The sequence below is a fragment of the Phyllostomus discolor genome, chromosome 12 (assembly GCF_004126475.2).
Source record: "Phyllostomus discolor isolate MPI-MPIP mPhyDis1 chromosome 12, mPhyDis1.pri.v3, whole genome shotgun sequence".
Lineage (NCBI taxonomy): Eukaryota > Metazoa > Chordata > Mammalia > Chiroptera > Phyllostomidae > Phyllostomus > Phyllostomus discolor.
This window is the reverse complement of record NC_040914.2, coordinates 76,347,080-76,354,246: the sequence shown is the minus strand read 5'-3', so window position 1 is coordinate 76,354,246 and position 7,167 is coordinate 76,347,080. Positions and strand designations below refer to the sequence as shown.

General features: G+C 47.8%; 1 pseudogene; it reads left to right on the top strand.

Moving 5' to 3' along the window:
• Window positions 1–406: 406 nt before the first annotated feature.
• On the top strand, window positions 407–1,162 carry LOC114515478 (annotated as a pseudogene).
• Window positions 1,163–7,167: the final 6,005 nt, after the last annotated feature.

Below are 7,167 nucleotides of genomic sequence, written 5' to 3'. Positions count from 1 at the left end.
GTGGGAATGCACGGTGGTGAAGCCCCTGTGTCTAAGAACTGCTCAAAAGGTAAAGCTAGGAGTGACCACATGACCCAGCAATTCCACTCCTAGGTATATGCCCAGGAGAAATGAAAATATGTGTCCACACGACTGTACACAAATGTTTGTAGCAACATTATTCATAATAGCCAAAATCCAAAAACAACTGAAATGTTCACCAAACTAATGGATAAACAAAATGTGATCTATCCATACAATAGACTATTACTCGGCCATGAGAAGGAATGAACTGGTGGGTGTTTTCTTTCTTCTGTTCTCGTGTACCTTGGTAATGCTGGGGCCCGGGATCTGAGGTCTGCACTGGCCCAGAGGGTAATCTGAGCCGCTGGACCCGGACAGGTGTGGGTCTCTGGACTGAGACATGACACTGAGCACCAGAGAGGGAATGTGACCTCCCCAAGTCAGGGAGTAATTGGTAGAGACAGGCAAGAACCTGAGCTTGTAACTGAGAAGACCAGAGATGTTCCTATTATACTCTTGGGGAGCAGACCCTAAGATCTTTGCAAATTATCTTCTGGGGGGAAATGGCTAAAGTCAGAAGAAGCCAGAAAGCTCCCCCAATTGGCTGGGAGTTGTTTGAGCAAACACTGGACAAATTAGATTAAAAAAAAAAAATGAAAGAAGCTAAAGCAGAACCTCATGAGGGAAAGAGGAAAGTGGAATCTCTGGGGCCCATCTTCAGGATCCACCACCTGCAAACCTGCTACATTTCTGATCTGTTCCACAAGCAGAAAGCCATAAGCAGAGAACTGTACAAATGCAGGATGGGACAAAAGTAGGTTTATAGTTGTGAGTGCATGAAACAGAGTTTATTCCTGTATTATTATTCATTAATTATTGCATTATTTCCCACGCAAACCACCTCAAACCTCCTTTCACCCTTCCCTGGAACAATCAAAGAATGCTACACAGAAAAAAACCTGATCTCAAAATGAAAAACAGCAGGAGTGTGGGAACTGATGCTGCCTGCAGAGCATTCAGACATGGGACAGCAGTTTGGGGACAAATTGCACTTGCTGGTCCCCAAAAGCAAGCTGGAAGTGGGCCACACCATCATGTGCCTGCTCTGTGGCTACGGGGCTGCTCTGGCTGAGGCCTTGGTCCCTGACTCCTCTGTACCCAGGACTTTGGGCTGTGCGGGCTCCTGCCCGCCAGGGCACCCTGGTCCTCAGAGCAGCGCTTCTGGCAGAGTGGGGCCCCAGGCTGGTGCTGGAGCTCGGCCTCCACCAGTGAAGGCACTGGTGTCCACCAGCTGGGATTTATAGAAAGAAAACTTTTAAACCTTTGGGAAAGAAAAATAATGAGCCTTCCTTGAGAACATTATGCTGAGGGAAATAAGCCCGTCACAAAAGGCCACATAGTGTGTGATTCCATTTATATAAAATGTCCAAAAAAGTTGCATCCTCAGGGACAAAAAGTAGACTCGTGGTTGCAGGAGCTGAGGGGGGCAAATATGGGGAATAACTGTGAATGTGTTTCCTTTGGGTCAATGAAAAGTTCTAAAATTGGCTGTGGTTTGGTTGTACAATGCTGTGAGCACATTAAAAATTATCAAAGTGTACACACTTTAAATGAGTGAATGATATCTTAACAAGGCTGTATAAAAAACAACTGAGGCTCAGGACAGTGGTCGATGTGCCACATCCTACATGGAGGGCAGAAGGCAGGATTTGAACCCAGGCCCTCAGGTCAAAGCTCTTCATCACCTCCTATGGACTTAAGTCTTCCATGTGAGATCCCTAACTCTGGATTTCCTCGTCACTGATGACCCAACCCCACGATATTCACAGATGGTCCATAAGCCAGCTCCTGGGCAGCCCCTGCCCGCTGGTTAGTGATGCAGAATCTCAGGCCCCACCCAGTCCTGGTGATCAGAATCTACATTTTAACTGGAACCACAGGGAACTCATGTACACATTAGGGTGCAGATTATATCCCTCACCTCCTCATAAAAGTGTCTCAGAAGGACTCGCCAATCATTCCCATTGTGTGGTGTGGGTCACCACGGTAGTGAGAAACACACATGGTTTGGAATGAAAAGACCCAGTTCCAAGTTCCAGCACTGCCACTTCATTCATTCATTCATTCATGCATGCATTCAACAAGCACTGATTGATTGATTATGAGGTAGCAGACCTGTTTGAGGGATACAGAGATGGACGAAAGAGACAAAAACACCTGCCGGCCCTCACGTAGCTTACACAATACCGACGCTAACTAGCTCCCGCAAACTGAGGACACTCAGCAAGTTGGCCCCTCTCTCTGAGCTTCAGGCTGCAGGTCAGTGGAATGGGGATGGCAATAACACTGGCTGTGGAAGGATCCGAGGACTATGTGGGAAAACACAGGGTCTTGGCAACAGTGAAACACCACATTTATAATGACACACGAGCTTTTCCCAAGAGTTTTTTTTTTAACAGAAGCAAAGGAGAAGTTTATGGTTAAAATATCTGAATTACTGCTTTGGTCCTAGCTGCCAGTCCATTGTTGTCTCAGGGTGCGGAGGGTGGGTACTGCATCCCGCCGTGTGAGTGGGAAACACCTGTTTGAGGAGAGGAGCTGAGGCCGGCCTCCCTGCCTCCAGAGTAAGAGGCAGCTGCTCCCTGTGGTCTGAGGGGAGCAGTTCATCAGTGTGGCCCAGGAATCTGGAGACGGGAGCGTGCCCTACCGGTGAGCCACAGGCAATTACAGCTCTGGCCAGACTCCCTTGGAGTCTGTGTTGTGTTGGAGTCCATTGTGTTGGAAAGAACTTTCACAGCCATTGACTGAGTCAGCTTCCCACCTTCTACAAGAGATGCCCTCCTAGTATTTCTGATGGGGTCCTCTAGCCTCACACAAGACAAGCCTCACCTGTCACCTTATTGCATTGTTAAGCAGGACCAAGCCTTTTTGAAGGAAGTGGCAAACACTCTCAAGAATCTGACTTTTCCACACTGAAGCTCCTGAGGGATCACTGTAGCTCCCTGACCCTACATACCTTCTAAGTCAGCAGCTCTTCTGGGTCTAGATGCTGTTTTAGAGACCTCTTCTAGTCACGGTGGAATGGATCGTTTGGACCAGCCCACCTACTAGAAAAGTTGGACAAAATGCACACACACAAAAATGAAAAAGATTTGAAGGCAAGTTAACAGCAGTGAAGACTTGTAGGAGTGAGATTTAGAAGGACATTATCTAGAGAGGGAAGGTTGACTTGGAGTCTCCTCTCCGTTCAAGACATCTGTCATCTGCCCATTCCAGGGAGGCAACTGAGGAGCTGACACTTGGACAGATAATTTGACAGACTCCAAGTGTAAGGGGCACAGGCTAGGAGCAGGATCTGGAAAACACCAAAGGCTGAGCTTGGGACCCTGAAGGACTGTGCTCCAGGAGTAAAGGAAAACTGGCAACAGCCCATCCCTTGCAGATACTGGAGGCCAGCTTCAAAATAAATAATCCCTGACTAGCCTGCTGGGACAATGGCATTCCTAATGCCCCAGAAGCTTACATAAGTCCTCTTGTGGAGGAAGATGACATTGTCCTAAGCTTCACGTTATCTCTACATTTTTCCTCATGTGAAATGTCCAGCACAGGATACAAAATAACACAGCATACAAGGAGATGGGCAACATGATCAAGAAACAAAGAAATGACAGACTTTGGAAACAGAGCCATGGAAGATGGTAATGGGGTTATCAGAATGTGCACTTCGGAGAATTTCTTTAAATATTCCAGGAAATAAAAAGACAAGATCAAGAATTTTGAAACAGTGGAAACTATACACAGGAGTCATAAAATTCAGAAGCACAGTAACTGGAATTAAGAACTTAATAAATAAGACCTAACAGAGGAAAGAATTAGTAAACTGGAAGATAAATCAAATGAAATTTTCCAGATTAAAATGATAAGTATTCTGGTATGTGTCATATTTGTTGTGGTTTACATTTGCATTTCCCTAATGACCGGTGACATGGAACATCTTTGGATACGTTTACTAGCCAGCTAGAGACTTTTTATGAAGGGCCTATGTAAGCTTTTTGCCCATTAAAAAAATTGGGTTGTCTATCTTTTTAAGAAATACTAGTTTTTATGAAAGTTTAACAAGTCATAGATGCATATTTCAATTTCTATGGCAACCTAAAAAAACAACAAAGGTATTTATAACCATCAAGCTAATAAATGAGGGTGTGAAAGTATAAAAAATAATCATTTTTCAAGTCAAGAAAAAAGAAAAAGCTACATGCAGTAGTTGGGATAAATAGAAAGCACATAGTAACTTGGATGGGAATGTTGGAGAAGTGACATCACGAATATATCAGCATCGCATTAGATGTAAACAGGCTAAAGGCTTGAATTAAAAGACAAAGACGATCTCTTTTTGGCGTGACTTGTTCCTCAAGCCAGTCGCTTTCTCAGCAGCATGGTTTTTGTCTCTGCCCCCCCCGCCCCCCCGTGGGTGCTGCACAGTGAAAAGCACTCTGTACGTCTGCCGTCAGCTAGCTGGACATGCCTGCTCGCCATTGCTGACAGGAGGTTTGAGTTGGCTACTGGAAGCTAGTTCATTCTGCAAGACAGACTCCCTTCCTGAAACAATGGCTATGAGTCCTACTTGTCAAGATCCTTTAACAAGTGTGTATTTAAAAATCTGATCTATCATTATTACAGTTCCCTTTAAATTCGCCATTCTTGCCTCTGGAATATTGGTTAATGCCACAAGCTCTGGAGCTGCCTAGGCTCGAATCCTGACACTTACTGGTTGTGTTTGGATATTTATTTCATCTCCTGGACCTCAGTTTCCTCCTCTATAAAATGGCGTAATGGTCTCTACCTCACAGGGTTGTTTGTGGATTGAACAAGCAAATGCATAGGTTAGTACATAATGAATCACAATGATCTACAGCTGTTATTATTACTGTACCATGAGAACCATTGTATGAGTACTGCTCTCCCACCACCCTTTTTGCTCGGCTCATTCCTCCTGACCCCCATCAAAACCCAATTCAAAAGCCACTCCCTCCTGTGGCCACTGTGGCCGTGCCTCACAGACTCACAAAACCGTGCCCCTCTAACTCCCACAGCCCCGTGCTCTCGGGCTGGAAGTCATATAACTTTAATTGACCACATATTGGCAACCAAATACCCATGAGAGTAGGAAAGGAATGATTTCTTCCTCTTCTGATGCAATAGCATGGAGTGACATCTTACATGGGAGATTCTGAAGTCAGCAAGTCAAGTCACAGTTACATAATCAAAGTGCCCCTTGAAAATCCTCTCTGTTGTCCCTGCAGAGCACACGTGGTTTGGTGTGCACACCCCTGACTCTAGGTCTAGCATGGTGAGGGTGGAGACCCACAGGGCCAGGCAGAGAATGGACCCAGAGGACAGTCTGCAGGCCACTGCGGGGACACTGTTGTGCTCATCTTCGAAGAGGACCGGCCAGTCCCAGGAAGAAACGACAGCAATGGAGGGGAATGGAGATGCAGGGAGGGGAGTTCCAGTGTCCTGTTCACCAGGAAGGCTTACTCAGTTCTATCCTGGTCCAGGTTGACACCCTACGACACATGAACAGGTTCAGCATTCACCAAGAGGGGGGAAAACAGACGGAGCTGTGCCCACCGTGCTGGGTGGACTCTCAGCCCCAGGAGCTGGCTCAGCGTGTGCCTGATGGAGTCCCCAGGTGCAGACAGCTTTGAAGTCCTACGACATGTCATTGAAAAATGATTAAAAATACAGAAATGAATCAGGGAGTCTGTTGCTTCAGGTAGATTCCATTCTCTTCTGTAACAACAGCGGGGAGTGGGCAGTCACCTAAGTGGATGTTTCAGCAGAGAAATTGCCCTCCCCTCCATTCCAAATAGACAGTAGGGTTTGGTCAGTGTTTGTACAGTAGTTCTACTGAATGAACAAGAAAAACGGAGGAATGAAACCACCATCAGGGAAGTCCAAAGCGCACATGTTAACAGCTCCTGACTGAAGAGGCACTAGGGGACCACAAGTAGCTGTTGCCTCCGTATTTTGTGTCCGAACTCTACTTCGGGAACATCAAGATCAGAAATTATGGCTCCCGGTGGCCTCTCCCATTTCCATGCAGGCAGCAGCGGCGCTCTGCTCCGTCCGCAGCACTGTGAGCACACCTCCATAAATCCTCCGCGCTCCATTTCCACGCCCTAGGGGCTGCCGATCCTGCGCCCCGCTTTCATCACTTTGAAGGATGAGCCGTTACCTGGCTGGACGCTGGCCGGTGGTGCTCCCTCAGGTCCCACGCTTACTCTGAGACAGGTCTGGGAAGGAACTCCTCACTACAGATGTACGCACGTTTTACGTGTTCTCCTGCCTTCCCAGGGGTAGTCACCATGGGCACCCCCTACACTAACACACACACACAACAGGGCAGAGCCCCCTGCTGCCCTGCTGGCTGCGGACACAATGGCACAGATGAGGCACCTGCAGGTCCTCCCTCTTTCATGCAGGTCCCCCAGTTGTTCCCAAATGAGAATGGAGCCCACTGTTCCAACAAGGGGGCAGGCTCGCCGTCCCGGGGAGCAAGCCAAGCCCGGGAGGGTCAGGAGTTGCAGCTGGAGACGCATGGACGCCTACACCATGCAAGTACACTCCACCCCTGAGCTGGAACAGGCAGCCTGTCCATTGCTTTGTCCTCTCAGCATCAGAACTGCCACCAGGCCAACTGAAGCCAGGAAGGAGGGGCCCCATGCACCCACCAGGTCAACACAGATCAGAAGGAACTTTAATACACAGCATCGGACAACGTGCAGACAACTTTGCAACTGGATATCTAAACTGATGCACCAACATTTAAAAGCTACATGGACACAGCGATTGCATCCTGGGTTTGTGTGGTGCAAAGATGTGGGTGCAGTGTGATGTGAAATGGTGAAATCTCAGCTCAGCGCCAACGCTGGCAGCAGGGAGCAGGTGAAATCAGCGCGGGTCACCTTCCCCATGGAGTACGACGCCGCTGTTCAGAGGAATGAAGTGGGCCGCACCTATGGAAGTGCAGTGACTGCAGGTAAGCCAAATGAAGTCAGCAGGGGGGAACACTGTGTGAAGTCCAACCCACCTCTGGCGTAAAGGAGACCTGCGCGTGAAGGTCTGTGCAGGCACAGACGATCCCTGGAAGAAGGGAACTCG